The 27,487-nt window shown below is 32.9% G+C and overlaps 1 pseudogene; it reads right to left on the reverse strand.

Annotated features, from left to right (window-relative positions):
• Window positions 1-3,709: 3,709 nt before the first annotated feature.
• LOC145265836 (U2 spliceosomal RNA) lies at window positions 3,710-3,847 on the reverse strand (annotated as a pseudogene).
• Between the last annotated feature and the right edge of the window lie 23,640 nt (window positions 3,848-27,487).

Here is a 27,487-nt window from a genome sequence, read left to right on the forward strand (position 1 = left end):
AACAATTGTTTTACATAATTAAAATGTCGAACAAAGAAATTAATGAAAATATTCGAAATGAAAATCTAATGCTAATAGATAGCATTTTATCGAAAATCGAAATATATGCACTTGCCCACCGCACAAGTACTGAATGAACGTAAGAGTAGAACAAGACAGAGATAATTCCAGACATCGATCAAATCTACGTATAAATATATATGCGGACGTTTGGGAAATATGAACTAGGAGGCAGTCAAGTAGCGTTTTTGCAACGTTCAAGACTTGCACTTGTTCAAACAATCTGAATTGTCTGATATCACCGGTCGAATTCCGTGTTTAAATCTGTTTCTTCTCGTGGCAATTGTTTCTTCCTTTTTTGTATGTACATCGAATTTATTGATGCATGGTCCAAGCGTTTCTTCTTCTCGAAGTGTTCGACGTTTTAACCTTTCGTGAAATCGTCTCCACATGATCAGCAAATATGAAAAACTCACTGTCCTCCCTCTACAGTTGGCTGTGATTGAATTAGATCAACGAATTCTTATCTCTGTTTTATCTTATTGTTATTGAAATCGGTGGTATAGCGCATTGCTCAATCAAATCATTTCTTTGTTTGTTCGAATTTACAATCATCTGCAGTGCATGGAAGGGGAAGCTCAATATAACTTCCCGTAATAATTAAGCTACAATAGATTTTTTTTACAAGATAGTCATCAAGGTCCGGAAGCCACTCGGGGAGAAGGGTTATTGTGTGTACAGTACATTAATTTTGGAGATCTGATAAAGTGTCTTACTTAAGGAGGGGGTTCATCAGGAAGTTGTTCACATTGGACTTGAAGACATCCAGGTTGGAGTCAGGTGGGAAACGGGCAACCGGAACAGAGTTCCACAGGCGTGCACTTCTAAGAAAGAAGCTGTGTTCATGGAATCTACGTTTTTATTTTGGCACAGATAAGGAGTGGGGAAAATTTTTGACAGTGGTTTCAGCTAGGCGGGTATTTATCGTGAAAGATTGGCGAGGGGGGCATAGATTATAGTTTACATAGAGAACCTACTGTTTATTTTATAACAATTAGTTTATATAATGGCTTGAGTTAAAGATGTATATCCAAAACTCAAATATCTTAATTTAATTGTGTTCTTATCAGAAACACTCGTTTCATGCTTAACCTATTTGTGTTAAAATTATTGCAGTATTAAGAATTTAGTAGGAAAAAAATAGTTTTTAAGAGCCAAGTACATCATAGGGTGGAGTACTGCTAGGAGCAACCTATCATGTGACAGCGCTCAAAACCATATGGTCCTGGATATTACTTTAAACTATATCCAGCGGTGAGACCCCAGCTTGCGGGCTTTGGGGAATATGGAGCAAACCTTTAATTAGCATTGCTCCCAGGTCCACTCTGAACCGGAGTGGTAGTACCTGTTAGGGTCCCAACTATGGGTTGAAAAGAAACCGACTATATTCTATTAAAAAAATTTTCTTCCGAATCTTTTGATTCGGCATTAAATAACCTGATAAGGGTTGATATGCCGTAAAACAAAAACAACCAACCAAAATCAAAACCATAATCTAGTAACCGATCCCTTTTTTCTCTCCTTTGTACAGAAAAGACGTTACGACACGTCACTTCTCTATTGTTATTTCTACTGCAAATGCCTGCCCCCCTTTTCAATCTTTAACCAAAAACACTTTCAATAAATTCCCCTACTCAGTATCGATGCCTAAAAACAGCTGCTTTTGAAGAACTGCCCGTCCCAAACCCTGTTCCGCTGATCTGCTATCCATCTGACTACCATATTGTCATTTTAAATACAACGTAATCAAGTTCTGGCAATTAAAGCAAAATTTATACCAGAAAAGATTATTTAACGACGACCGCAATGACTATAAAAGTTGCATCCGAGTCTTGATATGTGTGTAGCCCTTTGTAAAAAAAAAAGATGAGTAAATATAAATTAATATTGGCTTATGCCTAATAGACGGTGTGTTTTGTCTCGAAGAACCAGAACAGTAGCCAACATAAATATAATAAAAATAGAAAGTACTAGCATTTCAGCCCGGCGTTACCCGGGTGTTTGAAGGTGTATTTGGAGTAAAAAAACAAAGGGGTAGATTTTTCTTTAACTTTGACCCCTATTATGACCCCTTAATATTTATTGTTTTGGGCTCAAATCAAGATATACAGTTAGATCCATGTCAAAGAAGCCTATATCTTAATTTCAAATGTTTCGACCCAAAATCGGCGGAGGAGTGTGGTAGAGTTCTCACAGGTCAAATCGTTAAACTTTGAACCCGTCACAGCCAAACTCTTGGTCGAAAACGATCACAAAAATTATATCAAAATATCAAATTTCGAGTCTGTAGACTGAATATTGACAGAGTTATTGCGTAGGGAAATGTACACACACACATACACACAGACAAAGAGAACTTGAATGCCTACTAGACACTATCCTCGAGTGTCTAAAGTCTCTCTGTACAGGGGTTTGTCAGAACAATCTGGCATGAGGATACTTTCTTCATAGAAGTAAACCCTGACCAAATATTCAAAATCACATAGTATTCGAAGCCCAAATAAGATCTCCTCACTACGGCTACCTCACAGCTTTTCCGAGAAACGGTGCACCTTCTCCAAGTGATATTACCTCAAGTAATAGAACGAAGCTGGATACTCCACCAGACTAGCCAAATTCTTGTCCTGGAATCCAGTAAGACCAAGACACCAAAATGAAAGATATACTACAATGTATAAAAATGGTTAATTGGGGAGAAGAAAATTATGTTTTCAATTTCTTTACTCAGTGTTTGAAAGATAAAGCTCTTTAATGGAGCATTCGAATATCTATGTATCTCATATAGAGTTCCAGTGTTAGACCCAGGTTGTGGGCCTCTTGATTTTGGAGAACTTCGACTGAAGTAAAATAAAACAAACAAAAAAAAAACCCCAGACACGTTCACTTTTATAGATATACGGATAGATATGAAAAAGGACTTAAAGAATGTGAAGATAAGTGTTCAAATAATAATAATAATAATAAAAATAATACATCGGAGGAGGAAGAGAGAGCTGGACGTCTGGGGAGACTTCTTCTCACTCAGCTTCAAGAGAACACCACAGGTCTCCAATCAGATCGTTTTCTGACACGTGGGAAAGCTCCAGGTGAGCCAATAATAATAATAATAATAATAATAATAATAATAATAATAATAATAATAATAATAATAATAAGACATAAATAAAAAGTACTTACGTGTTGGTCTCAATATTGCCTGTCTACGATTTATGCAGAATAAAACTGTTTCTGTAAAATATATGTTGCTATTTCGATTTGCTTTTTTCATTTTCTTCGTTTAGGAAACTTGAAACAAATACCGTTTCGATGTTTACTTACCTGAAAATAGATGAAAATATCAGGAAATTTAGATACACAGATATAAAGGAAGTAAAAAACAAGGCCGATAGCCATTAGTCGCGTGCTCTCATGTAATGGATGAATGTGTGAATGTAGGATTGACATGAAATTCTTAAAGATAATCTAAAACGACCGAAAAATGGGCTGAAATGACTTAAATAAATAAAAAGTAGATGACTTTAATGAATTAAGGATGAATTGAATGACATTAAGAATGACTTGAATGCTTAAAATATGACTGGAATCCTTCAAAAAGAACTTGAATGATCTGGAGAATGACTTAAATGGCTTTGAGACTGACTGGTTGTAAAGTGGGTGATCATTTTACATTAAATTAATACAGAAAAGTGATCCCCCACTTTATATCACTAAGTTACAAACATAAGTACAGCATGTAGTAAGAATAGATACTACACTTTGATCTTGGCCAAAAGGCCAAGAAAAGGGTATTTATTTGCTCCCCCACCGAGCAAATTAGGCACAAGGCCGATTTTTAATGTGAAGCGTGAAAAGGGAAATGGGGACCAACTCCTCGGGGTGTAGCGAAGCTGGATAGTGACAATTGGTGTGAAGGGTTTCCCCTACATTGACCAAGGTCTTATATGTGAAGCTGCCCCCACATATGGTCTTTGCTTGCAGTAGCTGCCGGAAAAGATACTAAATTTTGATCTTGGCCAAAAAGGTCAAGAAAAGCTTAAAAAGCTAAGAACAGCATCTATTAACAACACACCTTTAATCTTAATCAAAAAGGCCAAGCACAAAAGTGTTACAGACCAACTGAACGACTTATAGAGTCGCTTGTACGCGACTAAAAATAGCTGAATTTCATAATTACACTATTACATTAAGGTATATAGCACGTGTACTGTCATATAAATACTACTCGTAAAATGTAATTGTGTTATATATATATATATATATATATATATGTATATATATATATATATATATATATATATATATATATTCCTGGTAACTATTTTCCAACCAATGAAGTTAATGCAAGAGAATGCATTGCAAAACCATTCACACGTCACTACACGTCCATCCGCATGTTTCGGTCAGAGAGTACAAGAGACTTGGTATAAGTAATATCGCCTAAATGGTTTCTAGTAACTTGTAACTGGCTGAACGAAACATGCTCAAGAATGTGTAGGGATATATCAATGCTTATCGCAAAATGAATAAATAAATAAATATATGGTGTATGCGCATATATATATATATTTTTTTTTTTTTTTTACATTTTCACCCCAAACAAGGCAAATTGCCACTTTGGTGTAGGGGGCTACTATCAGGGGCAACAACTACTGGGGTACTATGTAGGGATTTGGACAGCAAGGTGTCGGTTCACGTTACACTTGAACTTCTGCACGTCAGTACTGTTGGGGAAGCAGGGACCTGGAATGGAATTCCAGAGTCTTGCGGTTCTGGGGAAGAAACTATTGGAGTAAAAAGATCTTTTACATCTAGGGACCTCTACAGTGTGGGGGTGGGATCTAGTAGCCTGTCGGGTTTGTCGATATATATATATATATATATATATATATATATATATATATATATATATATATATATATATATATATATATATATATATATATACTAGGCTTTTTTCTCATAAAATTTACGGTTGTAGAATTGGTAAAATTATTAAATTTTCGCGTCATTCCCTGCATAAAACATGTGTTAAAGAAAGAATAATGGGATGTGTCCAACACTTATTTTCCCCACTATATATATAGTAATCAATGGGATAGTATCGCAGTATTCGTTAGTATTGGAGATTTGATAAAGTGTCATTACTTAAAGAACTTTTTTGTGTCGGACGTTAAGAAATCCAAATGAAATCGGGAGGGAAACAGGCAAGCGGCAAAGGGTTCCACAGCCATGCAGTTCTAAGAAAGAAGCTTTGTTCATGGAATCTACGGTTGGATTTAGGCACAGATAAAGAGTGGGGAAAATTATTGACAGAGTTTTCAGATAGACGCGTCTTTTTCGTGAAAGATTGTCGAGAGGGGACCAGAGATTGGAGCTCAGACGAACACTTGCCATGGAAATAAGTAGAAAACAAAGATAGGCTCGCAACGTCTCTTCTGTGGGAGAGAGGTTGCAGGGTAGAGAAAAGGGTATCCCCCACTAAGCCACAAAGTCTATTTTATACTCTGTCAAGGCAGGATAGGCTGTTTATCAGCCCCTGCCCAGATGTGGCAGCAGTACTCCATCCTTGGACATACTTGGCATTTTTATAGATAGAGAATTGCATCATTAGCGAGGTATCTTCTAAAGCGGTAGAAAGATTCAACTATTTTCCCAGCGCCCTTGGCCACAGACTTGATGTATGTGTTCCATTTCAGATCAGGAGTAAACGTCAAACCCAGAAGCTTATCAAAACATGGGGACTCCTCTAGAGGAGAGCGATCCATTTCGATTGATGCCAGATGGGGATCAGAGGGCTTATGATGTAAAGATAGGAGCTTGGTTTTAGATGCATTAAATGTGACCAGCCACCACTTCCACCACTGTTCCACGCGCTCAGGGTCTGAGGAGAGAGAATCAGAGAAAATATTGTCATTTACGTCCTTTGATGTGTTGCCATAGATGGCCGTGTCATCAGCATGCATGCAACAAATGATTTAAGTATGTGTTTTGAGAGATCATTGATGTAGACCAGGAAGAGAGCTGGGCCCAGGATGGACCCCTGAGGGACTCCAGCATTAATACTGTGGGCCTCTGATTTCTGCCCATCAACCACTACTCTTATAAGCCTATCAGAGAGAAATGAGTTAATCATTGATATATATATATATATATATATATATATATATATATATATATATATATATATATATACGAGGAAGAAAATTAAAACTGTAAGTTGAACTTTACAGTCAAAATTTATTATTCGACTGAATACTCAAAAAAAAAAAAAATAATGAAAACAAAGGGATGTAGTGTTTACCTGATATACGCAATGATAAACATCAAACTAATATAAATAACAGTATTTATATATAGAAAATTTACAGTTTTCATTTTCTTTCTCTTATAATAATCTCTACTCTCTATTGCGTATTGAGCTTTTTTTTAATTCGGTTGAGATTAAATATTCTATATATAAATCCTGTTATTTCTATTAGTTTGAAGTTTACCATTATTGCATATATAAGGAAAACACTACATCCCTTTGTTTTCATTAATATATATATATATATATATATATATATATATATATATATATATATATATATATATATATATATATATATACATGTGTGTAGGGGGTGTTACCCTATACCTCGATTCATAGGATTAGAGTATGATATCTTAGTAAATATCTGAAATAGAAAACGAAGGAAAGATTTGATTATAAATCCGATCGACTGAAAAAGAATCTATTTACATTGACTTTAAAATGACAACGTTGCGGCCAGATTATAATATGCCCCGCGGACGGGCAGTTCTTGATAATAAACTTCTCATGGAATGTTCGTTTAGTTATATAGGCATGCATAGACAGTAAGGAAAATTTTTGATAATAGTTGTAGCGGGACGAGTGCTTATTGCAAGCATTGTACAGGGAGGTCTACAGATTGAAGCCAAATGAGAAGGAAAGTATTTCTTTCGAAACTCCGCGGATCAAGTACAATCCACTTAATTGGTGTCTCCTTTTTTAAAAAATTAAATATATCTCTGATTCTGGCTTTAGTGATTTTAACATGTTTTATTAACTATTTGTTCTCATATATATATATATATATATATATATATATATATATATATATATATATATATATATATATATATATAAGCCTGATGAAACCTAGCGTGGATGAAACGCGGAATATTCTGTATAGCTTAATCGCCATATATAGTTTATAACTTACTACGTATATATATATATATATATATATATATATATATATATATATATATATATATATATATATATGTTTTATTTTGTTATTACCGTTTTATCTATTTGGTTACATATGTTTCGGATGTTGGATCGTGTTTAGGATCTAACAGCCTCGTCAGACCTTAAAGAAATGGTTAGTTAGTATTAGGAAGAAGTGTTTTTAGGAGAAATACGAAGGAAAAAAAAGGGGTGGTGTGGGGTAGGAGGGGGAAGGCAGGTAATGACAATATTTCAGTTTTGAAGTTTAAAATATAATAGGTTGTATTGTGTGTGGGGGTAGCAGATTCAGGTAGGCTTAGGTGGAGATATGTGGATATAGGGAGGGGGAGGGGGAGGGAGCATGGTAAAGAGAAAAGAAAAAAAGGAAAAAAATCCTACCCCAACCCCCCCTTTTTCCGTATTCCTCCTAAAAACAATTCTTCCTAATACTAACCACTGGACATGTTACTTCCACGTTTTGGTATAATATGTTTACTATATCCATGTGTGTTTTTATATATTTCTTTTTAATTATAACATTATACTTAATTTTTCTATGATAAATAGGTGGTTTTCTTTGTACATATAGGCAATTTTTTTTGTTTAGGGACAATTATTTATTACCGCTTCCTGTCACGTGACCAGTGGTTCGAATTTACCGATTTTCCTGCTAGATCTGGAGATTTCGTTTGCAATATAGCGGGGAATTCTAGAAAATCTGGAGGTATTTCGCACCCACACACCCGCAATTTTAGATAAAAAGAAAAGCGCTTGAAAATACTTTAAAACATAAAATAAACTCATTCATGTAAGTAAAAAAAAGTAGCATTTATTACCTTTGGTAACAATTATTTATTCATTATATATTTTGGTTTTCACCTTTTTTTCGGCTAACCATTCTTGAATCTCGCTATAAAATCGATTTTTCCAAGTACATTTTTGGTGGGGGGGGGCATTCCAACCTCCGAAGTTTAGTTTAAAATACGATAGAAACAACAGCAAAAAAAAATTATACCAATACAGTAGAATTTAATTATCTAACAACCTAAATACTTTTAACATGCTAAAACAAAGTTTTTTTGTTTTTTTATTTTTTTTATTTTCAAAATATGTTGCACCATTATTGTGACGTTTAATTTGCAGTATATTTCAATTTAACTTTTATTATAAAAAGTTTGAGTTTATGATTTGTTTCCTGCAAAAAAAAGTCCCCTCTCTGAAAAAACAGGTAAAACTAACTGATAAAATATGTAAGGCTTCTGGGGAGCTAACCGCTTCAATATAATTCCAGAAACATACAGTGAGAAAACACGAAACATTTTATATATTGATTATACAATATTTATATTTTTTTTATGCTAGGAAGTTAAAATATGGAGTTTGGGGGGAATTAGCAATTTTTGAAAATTTAAGATGATAAAAGTTAAAAATCTAGCGATTTTCTGGACATTCTCCTGATCTCGAGGGTTTTTTTTAAATCTCAGTTGCCAAAACTGCATCACTAAAAAAACACTACAGGCTTAATGTAAACAGAATGTGTTTACAATATCGGTAAATTTTCAATGGGTTTAATCACATGAATATTGATAATGTAACCACGTGATTGAAATTTAATTTAAATTAACCACACATAGTCGCTTTCATATCAAATATTCATCGAAAAATGGTAGCTACAGATAAAATTCATGCCGACGCTCAAAGTGTATAAACATTTTGACCCCTCCCTTTACTTAAAAATTCACCAAAAATCAGGAAATTAAGAAATTTTAATGAAAATTGCAGTATTTATCAAATAATGATCGCAGGATATAATAAACTAATTATTTTTACCTTACTCTTAGTGAAATTGTTTTTATTTTGTTTAAACAAAAAATACCTTTACTAAAGTTATGGTTTTCAGTAGTAAATAAAAAACGCAAGATTTTTTTGTTTTTTTTATATAAATAAAGTATCGTAATTTGTAACATAAAAAATAATTTTTACAGTAACATTACGAAAAAAGCCCCTAAAGTCCATATTAATGAATTCGATATAACTTGAAGAAAAATTAATTCTCTCATACTATTCAGGAAATTAAAGATTCAATTAGATTCCTATTTCAGTCATCTAAATTATTTAGGATGAAATGAGTTTAGGAATTTATAGCCAAACCTAAATATTTTTTTGCTTAAAAAATAGCATTAATACAGTAAGTTAGGTAAAATTTGCATAGAATGGTCTGTTTTACTGTTGTTGTAAAAATGGAACGGAAATTTGAATTTCGTTCACTTTTAAATTCGGTACATTTTTACATTACGTCCAACTCATCGTTCACATTCGATACGTCAACTTTTATAGCTTTTCGATTATGCTGGCAAGGTTAGGGGTGGCTATTCCGAAAGCCGTTCTTAACATGGGTAGATTGGTAGGTCTGTCCGAAATTTCGTGAAAAATAGTGAATAATTCCATCCCGTCTTTCCAAACTTATAACTCCTCGAAAAATGTAACTCAAGCCCTAATTTTCTTTTTTCAATTAAAGGTGCAAGGACCAAGGTTTCATTAAAAAAACAAATAAACAAACTACGTGTTTTTTTTTAAAAGGGTGTATACTTCAAACTTTACAGGTAAATTTCTAAAATACTACTTTTTTGTTTTAAATTTGAATATATTATTTATTGACCTTTTCTCTTCAATTTGTGGTATATAACACTTTGGTGAGTAAATTATTTACTTTTTAATAGACATTTCAAAATAGGAGGCGTGAATTATTCGACCCCCTGTCTTTCCAAGCTTATAACTACTCGAAAAATGTAATTCAACCCCTATTTTTTTTCAATTAAAGTAGCAAATACCAAGGTTTCAAAAAAAAAAAGAAAAAACAAACAAGGTGGTTTAAAAAAAAGGTTTTAAACTTCGAACTTTACAGGTAAATTTCTAAAAAAACATTACTTTTTTGTTTTAAATTTGAATATATTACTTATTGACCTTTTCTCTTAAATTTGTGATATATAAAACTTTGGTGAGTAAATTAATTATTAACTTTTTAATAGACACTTGAAAATGGGTGTGTGTTAATTAAAAAAAACGTTTGTCTTAAATATTATTTCGGTTTATTGGAAAGAGCATAAAATTTCACAAGAAAATATCGTAAAAATAGAATCAATAGAAAAATTTGGATAGATTTTTAAAGTTAAAAATAGAAAAATATTGAGTTCGTAAAATTCATTACTTTTTTTTTAAATAAAAAACAATATTTCTATTACTTTTTAAAAAAACTTTAATAGTTTATTTTGGAAGTATAATCCATAAAGAAAATAAACAGCCCACTTTTAAAAGAGAAATTTCGAGTTTTTTTTAATATTTTATTCGCAGTTTCGTGATAGGGGTGTCAAAAATTCCTACAAGAATTCTGATACATCTTATAGATTGGAGTGTTTATTCGTTGTAAACGTACCCGACAACCTATAAATGTTGACATTTCCAATGTGAATGGTAAGCTGGACTTATGTAAAAAATAACAAAAAGATATACCAAACTGACTTTTTCGTTTAAAAATGGAATTATTTCCCTTACGTTATTAACGTTTCTTTTGTTGTTTTTTTTTAATAAATAGTTTGTGTTTTATATACATAAAGTAAAATTGTTCAATGTTACTGTTTTGATTATATTCGTTTGGGGGCACAATTAAAAAATTAAGAAAGATTAAAACAAAGTGAAATTTAAGTTTCTGTTCATTTTTTACAACAACCGTAAAACAGCGCATACTCAGCAAGTTTTATCGTAATTTATAAGCATAATGTTGAAACACTAAATACATTTTCTTTATTTTTTGCATAATTAATGATGGAAGTATGTTTCTGTTTATTTTCTGAACATTTGTTAAAAACAAATAATTTGTACATTCTCTTGAAAAAAAGAATCAAACTTTTCTCTACTTTCACATACCTATTTACATTGTTCATGTAAAGCATTCATCTGTTCTTTTTATAATAAAAATTCCGTTTTCAAAGAGAAACGTTTACTGCCAAATTTAAAAAAAAAGTGCAATGTTTCCTGAAAATAACCTAACAATTTATGGTAAAAAATTCATCTTTTTTTTGGGGAGGGAATAACTACTTTTATTGATTAAAAAAATTGTAAAAAATAATAAATGTAAATAAACGAACCAAAATGCAATTTTTCTTGAGGAATGTGTTCCAATTTAACAAACTTAGTCACAGCAACGCGTGGCCGGGTACAGCTAGTATATATATATATATATATATATATATATATATATATATATATATATATATATATATATATATATATATGTATATATATGTGTGTGTGTGTGTGTGTGTGTTACCCTATACTCCGGCTCATAGTATTAGATTATGACATCTTAGTTTGCAAAGAAAAAAAGATAAACTATGAACAAAGCTGCAATGTCTATTCTCTCAGAAAAAGGTAATTAGGAAGAGAATACGAATTTGCTCCACAGATTTCGAAGCATATTTTTTACTTTGTCAAGGGATAGCAACTTCATTTAGGACGTTTTAGCTATTAAGCCAGTAGAAGACGGCGTAGGGATATGACGTCAGTTGGCCTAGTTAACACCAATTCATACTAAACGTGTCTGCATGGGAATTTTTATTCTGACCGCCAGTTTAATATAATAATTAAAGTTTTTCTGAATGCTTTTATAATTAGAAATTGCAATCGATAGATATTATTAGATATAAAATTGAGGAAATATGTCGGCGTACAATTCTCCCTATAATGAGCGTATTCAAACATCTTATCCATATATATATATAAAAGCGAAAATGTGTGTATGTATGTATGTATGTATGTTCGCTTTTTGTGTATGTCTGCAAAAGGCTTTTTTCGTCGGCCTTCTCGCTCGGCTTGCTTTTTATTAAAACATTTTATATCATGTCTAATTGATAATATATACGGGTTAAGAACGGGGATCGAATGTGTATTTGATTTGCCTGTCTTTCACGCGCTTTTCCAAATATTTCGATCGCCTAGTGTATTACTTTCGCTTTTCAGTATAAAACAAGCGAAAACGGGCTTGCAGCCGCGTCATTTTTCAAGGTCAGACATCACGCGACTTAAGTTTCTCGCACCTGTCAATTTCATTTTATAAACGTTAAATTAAGATGCTTTTTCATTCCTCTTTTCACCTAGCCGAGATGGTTAGCTCCCAGTTTTTTCCCCCATTTCGTTTCCACATCCACGTCAAAGGTTCGGGGTTCAAGCCTACTTTCCTACTAAAACTTTTATTTTCTTTTACACCTACAAACACCCGGACAACGTTTTTTTTTTTTAAAAAGGGTTGTTTTGATCACCCCCCCAACCCACACACATACAAACACCCGGGCCACGCCGGGTACTGCCCGCTAGTGTAATATATAAAAGGCAAATATATGGGGGGGTCTTACGAAATCTTTCGACAGGCGCGTCGGTCCTGTTAAAATTGATATCGTTTAAAACTTAGTATGTTGGAAAAAAATGACCAAACACATTACATACTTCACTCACAAGTGGGCAGTTTTATACAAGAGCAGAATGTTTTTTTTTTTTTTTCGTCGTCATTTTGGTAAATTATTGTCTCCTTTCGATTGACCACCCTTAATTCCAACGCTCACGACTTCCGGTTCCGCGATGGACGCAGCAGCTAAGACGTTAGGTTTTTTTTTTTAAACCTTCGTTTCCTCCTTCGCATTACGGGTTCAAGCCTGCTTGCCTATTACAGATATTTAGCACCTCTCTCCACCCGAGCTGCCTACTATTGTTTTGATCCCCCACCCCCGATACTACAACTATTTTTAACACCTCAATCCTCCCTTGTGGTTCCTTACAGCACCACGTCTCCACACCCGAGCAATTATATAGACGGCCAAGTGTGTGTATGTGTGTGTATGTGTATGTGTGTCGGTTTAAATGAAAAGATATATTAGTTCATGGACCTAGTGTGTTGTGGTTTATACAGAGTGAATATACATTGGAACAGTGACAAATATAGATGTAACACGCATATATGGGAAGCGTATGTTGGGAGAACCGTCCACAGCGAATACATAACAATGTTTTTCATATGACTACTTAATTTAATCACATAAATAATTCCACGAAGATATAATTTTATGCGTAAATTTCTAGTATTTACTTTAACAGTGCTCAATAAATAGGTAGAGCTAGGTAGTAAGTTATGAGAATATATATGGCAATTAAGCTACTTAGAATATTTCGCGTTTCAATCTCGTGAGAATTCGTCAGGCTTTACGTCTGTGTGTGTGACGTTGCATGAGTTTCTTCTGTATGGACTTCTAAATTGCCAGACATAAGCCCGATGAATTCTCACGAGAATGAAACTCGTAATATTCTGTGTATCTTAATTACCATATATATTGTCATAACCTACAATATATATATATATATATATATATATATATATATATATATATATTTGAAAATAATTTTTGACGAGGACGCATCACAGAACGTCTGAAACGCGCGTAAAAACTATTTCAATGACTTAAAAACATTATTACAATGATCCAAACATAATTCTCAATGAAAAACCAAGACACGGAATAATAAAATAATGTTAAAAAATACACATTGTTGGTGACTACTCCCTTATTTAAATGTACATCTTTCTTTCGTTGGAATTTCTTAACCCATTTTATATAAATATATATATATATATATGTATATATATATATATATATTTATATATATATATATATATATATATATATATATATATAACAATTTTATAATAAATTTGTATATAACAATTGTGGATAAGGAAACACATTTTCAGCGACCTAATAACTGAATATTGTAGTTGTTACAATTTCTTTTTTTAAATAGCAAAGGTTTTTTTTTTTATCTGTGTCTTTATGTAAATGACAAAATAAAACAAAACACACATTCGCGGACTTTGAAAATAAGCGTATCTGAGACGAACCAGTTTTTTTTTTTTTACAAAAGTGTATTCCGAATATCGTCTACAACTAGCCCGGCCCCGGGGAAAAAAAGTGGATAAGCTTTACTCTTTCAGCCATCATTTAAAACGTCCGACATGAAGAACAGACAATTAAGGTCTGAAGTGATTAACGCATGAGGGCACAATTAAAGCTCTCAACAACATTTTTGCCGGCCTATTAAAGACGAGTGCTATGCAAAAGGGCCATTACCGATTTTACGATCTTATTTCTGCAGCCGCTAACGGATCCAATCTGCACTTATTTCACGGTGTCTAGCTCGTAAAAGAGGCTTTGTATTAAACGAAACCAAGCGGACGGTCGGAGCTTACTGTCGGGTGATTAACAGTAGGGAAAGAAAATAGAGAAAATCGTGGACATTCACCCGCTGAAAAGTTAATGACGCGAGAGTGACGAAATAAAGAGCATCTATTTGGTCTGATCATATATATATACTAGTCTACACGTTGGCCCTTTAAGGGTTAGACGAAGAATGTTTTAAATAAAAACTCATTTTTAGAGTATACTTTTTTTTATTGTTTTTTAAGTTATGATTGAAAAAAAAATCTCAAAGCCTCCAAAGGTCTACTGCAAGCACTAATAAACACTAAGGAAGCTCTACTAAAAGCAATACTAAAACCAATTTTCGTACTCCTCAATCCTTTAAGAGAAAATATTTTAAGCAAATAAACAAAACAAACAAACAAAAATAGTCATATCTGCAGAAGTGCTACTTAAAGCAGTAAATGTGATTATAGTTGTATATTGTATATTTAAATCAAAATCTATTTTTTTTAACTCAACAGGGTTAAATTACATTTATTTGTAAGGAAAATACGTTAAAATAAGTAAAAACAAAAAACATACTGTTGCTCTTGTGTATGATTTGAATATTAGCAGTGGCTTCTAGTATCGGACTTTAGCCAGGTCGACCATAAGATAAGTAAGGCGTTAAATAGAATGTGTAGAAGGCGTTGCAATGTAGAGGTAACGGAAAGACACGCACTGAAGCAAGTTTTATTAATACAACTTACAAATACATGTGTACATATTCATATATTTCTTATACACATTATATTTCAGCTTGCGTCTTTCCATTACCTCTGCATTGTACTGTGTTCTATTCAACTACATACTATACAATGTTTCAAGCAAACTACATCCACCTCATAAGTAGAACGAATTTTTAAACCGGAAGTCACAAACTGAATGAACGGTTTAAACGAGCAAGCAAGTAAGACGGTTTGAGGTTTATAATTATACTAGTGGGGGCACCTGTCGTTGCCGGATGTGTGTAGGCAATGTAGTAAGGAATCCCGAAAAAAGTGGTTGTAGCGGGGTGGGGGGGTCCAAAACAACAGTAGTCAGCCCGGATAGAGACAGGTGTTGTCTAAAAATGTGATTGTGGACAGGCAGGCTCGAACCCGTAACACGAAGACAAAAAAGAAATGTAACGTCCAGGTCGATTCATCGATGGTGCAAGTGGAGGACGAGCGGGTTGAAATGAAGTGTAGTCAACCCAACGGAGACGATGACTTGCGAAATTGTCGACGAAAAAAAACGACCCCTCCTAGTAGAAATCTGCCCAGTTAAGAGAGAAGAAATGGATTTTTTTGCCAACTTTCCAATATTTGTTGTCAAAAGAATCGACCTGGAAAAGGATCCCGATCTCGTGAGGATCCGTCGCGCGTGTCGAAAGTTTTTGCAAGTCAGGCAAACCAATGCACACTCATACACACATTTTGCGTTTTATATATTAAAAGATAATATATATATATATATATATATATATATATAGATTATGTATTATATATATTATATATTATATATATACATTATATTATATATATACTATATATTACATATTATATATATATTTAGATATATTATATATTATATATATATTATATAATATATTATATATTATATATATTTATTTATTAGACGATAATATATATATACATAGATAGATAGATATGACATGAGGATACACCAATTTTGTCTTTTATATATCAGAGGATAATATATATATATATATATATATATGTTATATTTTATATTATATATATTATATATATTATATATTATATATAGAATGTATATATTATATATATTGTATATTACATATTATATATATTATATATATTATATATATTATATATTTATATATTAGAAGATTATATATATATATATAAAGAGATAGATAGATAGATAGATAGATAGATAGATAGATAGATATGACGTAAGCAAAATCTAAATAATTTTATTTTTCAAATAAAGGGCTGTTTGAGCCCATATTATATCTCATGATATAATCGCCGAATCGTAAACATTTCCAGGTTGGTATCTGAGGGGGCGCTTTTGATTCATTGGGGGAGGTGAACTCCCGAATAAACTCTCCTGATGGGTAATAGACATGGCGGTACCTGACTCCATAGTGTACCGGCAACTTGTTTTTAACTGAAGTTGCACGTCTGCCTCATGTTTATAAAACATAAAAATATCGACAGAGCTAAGGCGGGCCCGCAGCGTCTCTTTGTGCGGGGGAAGAAAAATTTGCATCATATACTAGATTTCGTAGGCGGTTTTCAATTCTATCAAGACAGGATTGCGTCACCGATCAGCTCCTGCTCAGACGTAGCAACAGTTTTCTATTGGTAATCTCCAAAAATACCGTTAGGGCTTACAACATGGCCGCCAGAAGAGTCACGTGATCCGGTTGATCCAAAACATGAATCGTGCAAATGGAAAACGCAGTCTTGAAGGCAAACTTTGACAAACAATCACAATTTGTTTGTATTTAATTTTTGTTGATATAATGTTGTTATAAAAATAGGCAAACTGTGAGAAACAAATTAAATGACCGTTCTAAATAAATTATTTATTATTATGATATTGAAAAATTGTTTTTGTACTTAATTATTATGCTTGTTTGTCAAAGTTTGCTTTAAATTTGCGTTTTCCGGTTTCGTAATACGGCGATTCATGTTTTGGATCAACCGGATAACGTGACTCTTCTGGCGGCCATGTTGTAAGCCCTAACGGTATTTTTGGAGATTACCTTTCTATTTTAGGGCGTACTTGGCTCTTATACAGATAGATGATTACATCAGAAGTGAGATATTAATGGAGCTATAGAATGATCCAAAATATTTTCCATCGATCTTGGTAGCAGATTTGTTGTATGTGTTCGATTTCAGATCAGGAGTGAAGGTGAGTCCCATAAGCTTGTCGACATAATGCTTCCTGAAGACGAAAGACATTCATTTCAATTGAGGCCTGAGATAGGTAACAATAATTATGATGAAAAGAACAACGTCTGGTTTTAGCTACATTATATTTAACCAGGTACATTTACCCTATTACACCATCTGCTGATGCCCAGGAGAGATAGAATGAGAAAGATATTAGTAAGAGCTGTTTTTTTAAGTATTTCCATAGAGTGTGGTGTCGTCAGCATAAATGCCTTCGAATGATCTGAGAATGTTATTTTGGAGATCGTTGATGAAGATGAGGAAGAGACTTCGGCTCACGATGGAACACTGAAGGTTGTAAGCATTAATACTGTGAGTTTTTGATTTCTGCTCGTCGACAACGATTCTTATGAGTCTATCTGATAGAAAGGATTTAATATTCGAGAAAATATTTCCAGTTATATTTGAAAAAATTATGCATATCGGTTGCGTTTAGAAAATTATGTTAAACTTATGTTCAAATACATAAAGTGATATTTCTCGGCCTCTGCCTAAATCACATTCCATGAAATAAGATTCTTTCATAAAACTGCCCCCTCTTCTAATCTGTACCGTGGTTCTGTTTCAGCTCAATACAATATGTTTACCTGCAAGACCAATTCAAACAATTTCTTCTTTAAATAATAAAATTCTATCCAATTTACCCAAAACTACCGATCACTACATTATTGTCTTACTCGCAACCTTACTATCATTAATCTTCAAGTGATTTTTGTTGGGGGGGGGGCTTGATAATTGGTGACACCTTGTTAAAAAGAATTATACGTTATGAAAATGAAAATCTAAAATGTTGAGTATGTCAACTACTGAAGGATTTCCACGGATTCTGCTAGTCTATATATTAATACCGTAATAGTCTTTATGTACGTACGTACCACGAATATTAAATTAATACATAGATATCCTAATTTAACATTCATTTATAATCGACACTAAATAAAATCTATAATCGATGCGACAGAAATATCTATAATCGATAGTACATGATATATATGTATATATATATATATATATATATATATATATATATATATATAAACGATACAACATAATATATTTAATTGATACCACAAAATAACAACAATCGATACTACAAAAATATCTATATTGATACTACATAATGTTATATATTTTCATATTATTATTATTATTATTGTTTTTTGTTGTTATTGTTCGTTTTTAGGAAGTCTTATTAAAAGTGAGTCTTAGAGTCTTAGAGAGTCTTATTAAGAGAGATGTTGCGTTCTGTGTTCGTGTTATGAAGAGATTCATATATATAAAATGTTCATACTTAGAAGTGTAGTGAGGAGACAGTGTTGAGACAGTCTTAGTGTTCACATTGTAGATATGAGATGTAGAGACATTGTGTATGTGAAGACATTTTAAAACACATGATATATAAGACATATAATGACAATTTCACTTTACCTTTTGGTATAATTACAACACAAAGACCACGTTTATAAAAACACATGGCGCGTTTATTTCTTCTTCGACCGGTCGGTGGCTTTCTTAGTCAGGAAGTTTTACATTCTATGTTTCAAAGGTGACCGTCTCGCTTCCAGACGTCCGACTGTCCATCTCTCGACTCCAGACCGTCGTCTGTCGTCCTCAGACTCTCTCTGCTTAACTCTAAAGTTTCTAACTATATCGAGAACTTCCCATTTTCCAGGACGTCATACACATGTTAAAACATGTGTCTTCTTTCACGTATTCTGGAAATGCGTGTCCAATACATTTTGCTTTGTTTACAAAAGGAATTTTAACCTATATTTCCAGTAACCTATATTTCTAATATATTAAAACATGTTTATTAAATTATTCTATTGTTGCATTCCTCATTCAATTTCATAACAGAATTGACAAATGCACATTCTTCTTCTTAAAACTATTTTATCTCTAAGCTAAACAATGGTTAGTTTTTACATTCCATTTTCTAATTCTCTCTCGCAAATCTATTTCTAAACCTAAATTACGAGGTTCGAATTTCGTCTATTCTATTTCATTTTCCTTTGAACTTAATCTCTCTATTTTTAAACTTACATGAAAAGGGGACAGCCATTATCATGTAACAATAATATCTACTCGATACTACAGCAATATAAATATTTGATACTACAATGATATCTGAAATTGATACTATAAAATATCTATAATCGATATAGACACAATATTTCTAATCGATACTACATAATATCTATAATGGGTAATACAATAATATTTATAATCTATACTACATAATATTTATAATGGATAATACAATAATATCTCTAATCGATACTACATAATATTAAGAATACATAATACAATAATATATCTAATCTATACTACATCATATTTATAATGGATAATACAATAATATCTCTAATCGATACTACATAATATCTATAATAGATACAGCATAATATTTATAATCTATACTACATACTATTGAACTCGATACTATATAATATCTAAAATCGATACTACATAATATCTATAATGGATACTACAATAATATTCATAATCGATACTACATGATATGATTACCTATACTACATGATATCTAAACCGATACTATATAAGTATAATCGATACTAAATGATATGCAATAAATGTAAACACGACTAAAAAAAATGGCAAAATCTATTACAATACATCAAAAAAGATTTTTTTTTTTACTTGACCTTAATTGATTTTTAGCCGATGTAAGCGTTTTTCTTCGTTCAACTGAAAATTGCTAAATCGTTTCCGACACAGATTGTTAAATATTTTTTTAATGGTGAAAAGAGCCTGGAGTTCTTAAGAAAGCTGTCAACAATTAATTCAATTTTGTATCTTTTTTGTTTTTTTTTGTTTTTTACCCACGAAGGCAAAAAAGTTTTTTTTAGCGAACGAATCAAGAAACGCCGAATCAGGAATTCAACAATAGAGTTGCGCTTAAAAATGTGTTGCACAGAACAATCTCCACAATTCGAACATAATTTTTTTTAGGCTTTTTATAACGAGATTTGAATAACGTCAAAATGTCCATTCAGCAATCGAGTATAACACCTAATTCACTTTAGATCAGATCTATGCCTTAAGAGTGTATATATGTTCCTATACCCCTCCTTTTCTCTTTAAGCTATCACTCTCTCTTTATATTTATATATATATATATATATATATATATATATATATATATATATATATATATATATATATATATATATATATATATATATCATTCATAAGTACCGCTAAAAAAAAAAACAACATCTACGTAAAAATGCGGTAAATTAGTAGCCTTGGGAGACATCAGTGGAAAAGATTTAGGCTTCGTATCACGGCGTCCCGATTTCGAATCTCGCTAGATTCAGCTTCTCTGATTAATACTAGACGACGGGACACCTGTCAGTGGATAATATATCTTTTTAAATAATTATATATATATATATATATATATATATATATATATATATATATATATATAATATTGTTTATTAGCTCAAGTGTTCAAACTGTTTTATTTCTTGATTCGCGCAGCGTTTAAATCTGCTTCTTACGTTTCGACAAACATTATACCACAAGTCATTTTAATCATTCCATGTTGTGCTCACCCTATCTATCTATATATATATATATGTATATATATATATATATATATACATAATATATATGTATATATTATGTGTGTGTGTGAGTGAAAAAAATGAAATGCAGTTATAAAAATTATATTGTGATATATAAAGTCTTATTTATTTATTTAATAAAGATACACATCAATTATGGGTGTTTAGTAAGGTGGGAACTCTTTATACTATTGTATTGTTTCGCCTAATGCCTCTCCTTACAAGATTAGAGAATATCCTAGGTAGCATAATAGGGATGCGATGTCAAAAGATATTTATATTAGGAGGGAAATACATTATTGAGGTGGTTTGGGGGAATTATATTGATCTCTCTCATAAAGGAGGATTGTGGTTTTTAATGCATAGTATAGATAGGTATATGGCATATCTGTCGTAGTTTGTTTGATGTATGTAAACGCATGTGTTGTTTACTTACCCTTTATTATTCCCGAGAGTTTTAACACACATAATGCCCGCATATATTATTTTTCCACATTTGAAAAACGTTTCTGTCTTTAATGTTTGCCTAGAAGTAAACGCATTACACTTCACTAAGGTGTTAACAAATGCTGCGTCTTAAAATATTTTTTCATGCTGACAATAAAATATAATAATATACGCTAAAAAGTTAGTAAAAAATAAATACTTAATATCGGCTCTGTCTTAATAGTATCAGTAAAGAAATTGTAAACTATCACTAAAATCAAAAATACTTATACGAACGCAGTAAAATCTAAGTAACTTTTTATACGTGCTGAAAACGTGTTTGCGTTCGTTTCATTTAATTTTTTAGCTGTCTTTACTTGTTGCTTGTCGCTAACCCGTTGACAACTTCATTCTTGAACAACGATATACAAATTCTATGACAACCACTAACTATCTTTGTGTGTGCACCTTGAACCTAGGGTTAGTGGTAGTATAAGTCATTTGTTTATATATTTCCAGAAATTATGCCTCACAATTTGTTAAGCAATAGACAGCCATTTTTTATTTTTAATTCAGTATGTAAAAACAAATTGAAGGACATATTTTGAAATTAGAAGGAAACATTCCACATTTAAATTGTGTGTGTTGGTAAATTATTTATTTCTACTTCGTTTGATATAAGTTTTATGCTGCTGTTGTTATTTTTTTTTAATAATTTTGGGCTGTTTTTACATTTTTTGTTTTACACAAACAAATACTTTTATAGTAAAAGGATGCTTAAATAATATTTTAATCTGTAGAGCCCGGGGAGCTCCTTCTCCAATAAAAAGTACTTGGGAAAATCGCTTTTATAGCAAAATTTAGATAGTTGACCGAAAAAAATGGTAAGCAATGATTAATAGTCAATAAATAATTGTTACTAAAGGCAATAAATGCTACTTTTTACCAACCTGATTAAGTTTAGTTCATGTTTTAAAGTATTTTTCAAGCTACATAACAGACGCAGATAATGAAAAAAAAAGAACCGAAAAAAATACAAATGCAAATAATGAAAAATAACAAAAAAATGTCACCTTGAATAATTTAAATATTTTTATTTAATTTTCATATTATTCTGGGGTTTTATTTTTGCAAAATATTCATAAACAAAAAGTTTTGTTTTTGTTTTCCCCAAGAAAAGATTTTTACCCGTATAATTGTTAGGTGTAAGTACAAGTTTTTGTTTGTTGGTTTGTTTTGTTTTCTTTATGTAACCGTATTTTTTCCTTGTTTTTTTTTTTTCAAGACTTGTTGTTCAGTCAAGTTCTTTTGGTGGCACTTTCCATTTGTACATCTCTAGGAGAAACATGTGTGTTTACAATTGCATTGATGTTTTCATTTCTTTTTCTAACATGTATAGATTTATTTTCTTGCCTGCCATTTTTCTGTTTGGCGACTGAAAAATACATTTGTTTGTCAGCTTTTTAAACATTTTTTGATTAGTCGTTTATTCCAATTCGAATGTTGTCTGCTTCCATTTAGATTAGCGCCTTTTCTTTGACGAATCAAACTCCCAAAATTTCAATTAAAAAAAAATAAATAAGTAACTAATCAGAAAATATAATGTCACCCCTTAATATCATCTAAAATATCACTAAAAACATAACAGAAACAAATTAAATAAATAAAATAAATAGTCGAGTTAGCGTTTCAATATTTGAACAACACTCGGCTGACAACGATAATTGCCGGTTTCGCCAGATCTATGCTCGACGGGAATTCACGAGAATTCGGATCAAATTATGAAAGAGTATCACTTGAACAAGAGTCTGATGAGCTTTTGAAGTAAAATCCAGAAGACTAGAAACAGAATCACTGATATATATCAATTGCCAACAAACAAGGAGTAATGAGATCCGTCTTATACAGCATGGAAATATTAAATTCCCTGGAAGACCAGAAGAAACAATGAAGAACCTAAACGAGAGTTCTAAGAAACACCAGCATTGATAGGAAAAGGAACTGAAAGTACTCCAAGAGTCACCCGCAAGCTTTGATCAGAAAAAAGAATACAATATCAAGAATTTACAACCAATACCATAACCTCGAAGTTTATGTAGATACCTCTATGCCCAACTTTGTCGAACGCCTTTGAAATGTCAGACAAAAATACAATACTTTCGCCTAAACCGTAACCGACATGTTCGTTCGGGTACAATAGTTACAGGATCAATTGTTGATCGAAAACCACGAGAGCCACACTTGAACATCATTAAAAACGCTCGGATTTTCCAGAAAATAAACAAGCATGCTGTTGAACAACCGCTCAGTTACTTTGTGACCAGAAAGAATGCTAACAAGACGAGACTTAGTTGGACCAGATCAATCACCAGCGTTAAACAAGAAATTGAAACTGGACTAAGAAAATAGTAATTGAATAACTTCGAAAAGACAGAATAACAGCAGGTATCAAATCTGGAACGGGAGTCTCAGATTGGTAAAGATCAGCACGAATTCTACCAACTATCTTTGGCGGACTAAAAACTGAATAAAGAGTCTGATGAGCTTCCGAAGTCAAATCCAGAAGAATAGCAAAATAGGCAATGATATAACAATTGCCAACAAAAAAGGAATAAAAAGATCGGTCTTATACAGCATGGAAATATGAAATTGTCGCTTTAGAAAAGACTACGTCATTCCATTTTCGTTTGATGAAAACTAGTTTTTTTTTTTTTTCGTTGCAGGCCATCTACTAGTAAGCCAGCTATGCACAAACACCAGGAAGGATAGTAGACTACTATAATGTCTGAAATAAACCAACATTCAACGAGCAAAATCGGAGATGCGCCGCTGTACAACTCATGTTCTCTATCGATCCAAGTTCTGACAACAGAACAATCACCAGGACTATCAAAATGCTAATCCGGAGAGTTCAACTCTTGAGAGCCCAACTCAACACATTGCACGACCCAAGGTTATGGTTTTTAGTGTGGTGTCACGTGAGGTCCACATTATGCAACCTCACAATTTCGAAGTCGACTTGAAAGTTAATATCAAATTTACCTGAATATACTAAAGAGTGTTGTGATCTGCTGGCAAACCATGGCTTTTCCAGCAGGACTCAGCGCCGGTGCACACGTCCAAAGAGACCTAGGCTTGGCTTGAGAAAGAGTGCGACGCCTTTGTCGCCTTCTGACACTATCGCCCTCCTTCCCTGACTTGAACCCGCTGAACGTTTTGTCATACGTCGAGAAGATCACCAACATGACCTCCTACAGCACGCATGCAATCCTGATAACCGCCCTCCGCCGGATATTCGCCGAGGTACCTCTGCCGCTTGTGGAACGACATGCTTCCAGTTCTGGATACGTATCGAGGCGACGATTGAGGCTGAAGGCAGCAACATTGCTTAGATGTCATCTCTACTTCAGGATCAAGTTACCTGTCTTGATTTGTTTTCAGTAAAATTTAAAAAATAAAACTCTAGTGTTGTTTTCATTCAGAGCAACAATTTTATCGTTCTACCATTAGAATATGCAATGATCGAGCCATCATTAAGACGAGAAGGAATATGAGACTTAACACTATAAATAAAACACAATCAGGGTAGGTGCAACCAAGAATACTCATTTTTCTTATGATAATAAAAAAATAGACTTAGTAATCTTATGTTGAAAGCATCTCTCCAGTTTTGTACAACACATTTCCCACAGATGTGTTGATGTATTATGATTTCATCAAGGGACAATGGCAAAAATTATGATCGCATCGAATTGATTTCAAAGAATGACTAGTTTTTAAAATACTTTTGCTCGAAAACGTGCATTGTGAAATCGTGATCTTTCGACTTCCATTTTTTTTCTACAGTGTTAACTATTTTGAATGCCTCAGGTTCACGTCACATGTCTCTGCGTACAATTCTGATTGCAGCTAGGTTCTTCTGACATGTACCAATATAACCCTTATCAAAATTCACAGTAGTTAACTTAATCGCTATTTACTGGTACAGAGTATTTAATATGTAACATCTAGTCTTTTTCTACTCTATATTTTCTCCTATACAGATTTGGACCACTTAAATATTTTTTTTTGTCTAAAACATTTACAGCAAGAACTCGTTTCAATTGCCACTAACGTTTCTACGTTTTCCTATATATTTTCTATAAAACAGAATTTGTGTTCATTGCATTCTCTATTACTTTCTTTATACATGTTGAAATATAACATTGTTCTCAGAGTGACTTATATTTGAAAAGAAAATACTGAGTTAAATTGTTCTATAAAGCTGTATTTTATAATTAACTAAACCAGTCACTACAGTCCTCCCGTTTAGCTATATATGTACTTCCCTCGCTTTTCTCACTTAGTATTAATTCAAACACTTGTTTATATTTTTCTCTAACCACTTAGTATGTATGAGGTATCACCATTTTTTTAAACATTTGAAAATGTGTTTATGGACACAAGATATATATATATATATATATATATATATATATATATATATGTGTGTGTGTGTGTGCGTGTGTGTGTGTGTGTGAAATATCATCAATTATCGTCACCATCATCATTTCCTTGCATCCATTTCACAGATCTCTAAAAACATTGTTATGAGGTCAAATGGTAATAAACGAAGGAACACAGGATTTTTAGGAACGAAACATGGCTCTCGTCTAGGGGAGGCCCCAAGTTTTGATAAGCTCCTGGGTTTGACCTTTACACCTTATCTTAAATGGAACACATACATCAAGTATGTGGCCAAGGTCGCTGGGAAAATGGTGGGATCCTTCTACCGCTCCAGAAGATATCTAACTAATGATGCAATTCTCTATCTATATAAGAGCCAAGTACGTCCAAAGATGTAGTACTGCTGCCATATCTGGGCGGGAGGAGCCACTAAAAACAGCCTATCATGCTTTGACAGAGTACAAAATAGACTTCGTGGCTTGGTGGGGGATGCCCTTTTCTCTACCCTGAAACCTCTTTCCCACAGAAGAGACGTAGCGAGCATGGCATTGTTCTATCATTACTTCCATGGCAGGTGCTCGTCTGAGCTCAATTCTCTGGTCCCCCCTCGCCAATCTGTTTCGAAAAACACCCGACTAGCTGAAACCGCCGTCAATAATTTTACCACTCCCTATCTGTGCCTAAATCAAAACGTAGATACCATGAACAAAGCTTCTTTCTTAGAACTGCACGCATGTGGAACTCTGTTCCGCTTGCCTGTTTCCCTCCCGACTTCAACCTAGATGTTTTCAAGTCCAACACAAACACATTCCTGATGAACCACCCCCCTTAGTAATGATACCTTACCAATTCTCCAATACTATTGCTAAACTATCCCTTTGATTACTGTACACACAATAACCCTTATCCCTGGGTGGCTATTGGACCTTGATATGTGGTGAACTTCATGTAAAAAAAAAACATGTATTCACATAAATTACAAGCAAATTGAGTTAAGAAATACCATTCTTAGGGTAGGACGTTTGCACACGACCTGCTTGGCCGAATGCCAATCTCAGACTGCTGGGAACAAGTCCTCGATACAGGAACTGATGTCACCAAAGGAAGTGATGTCATGAGATAGTCCGTGTATCCCATGGAGGGGATCTCCAACAAACATATAAGAGTTTAATGTAGTTTCCTTGAAGCATTGTTTTGTGGGTATATACGGGGAAATTGGAATTTAAAGGAGGTAATACAATGATATATTGTAACGGATGTACACAAATTAAAGCAAATTTACGAATAACGATGGAATAAGCCATATGTAATCGTTTTTAATGATTAAAACGTAATAATCGATAGAACAATTGTCTACAAAAAGACGAGCAAAGCGGCCAGATTTATCCTTAGAAAATGGAATGACCTGAACAATGTTTCAAAGTGGAGTAATATAAGACTGGTCACGATTAATAACACAATACTGCCAGACCTGTGCAGGTGCCAAAAAAATTTCTTCTTTTGCTAGAACAA

The sequence above is a fragment of the Euprymna scolopes genome, chromosome 40, assembly GCF_053919585.1.
Source record: "Euprymna scolopes isolate OS-2025 chromosome 40, ASM5391958v1, whole genome shotgun sequence".
Taxonomy (NCBI): Eukaryota; Metazoa; Mollusca; class Cephalopoda; order Sepiida; family Sepiolidae; genus Euprymna; species Euprymna scolopes.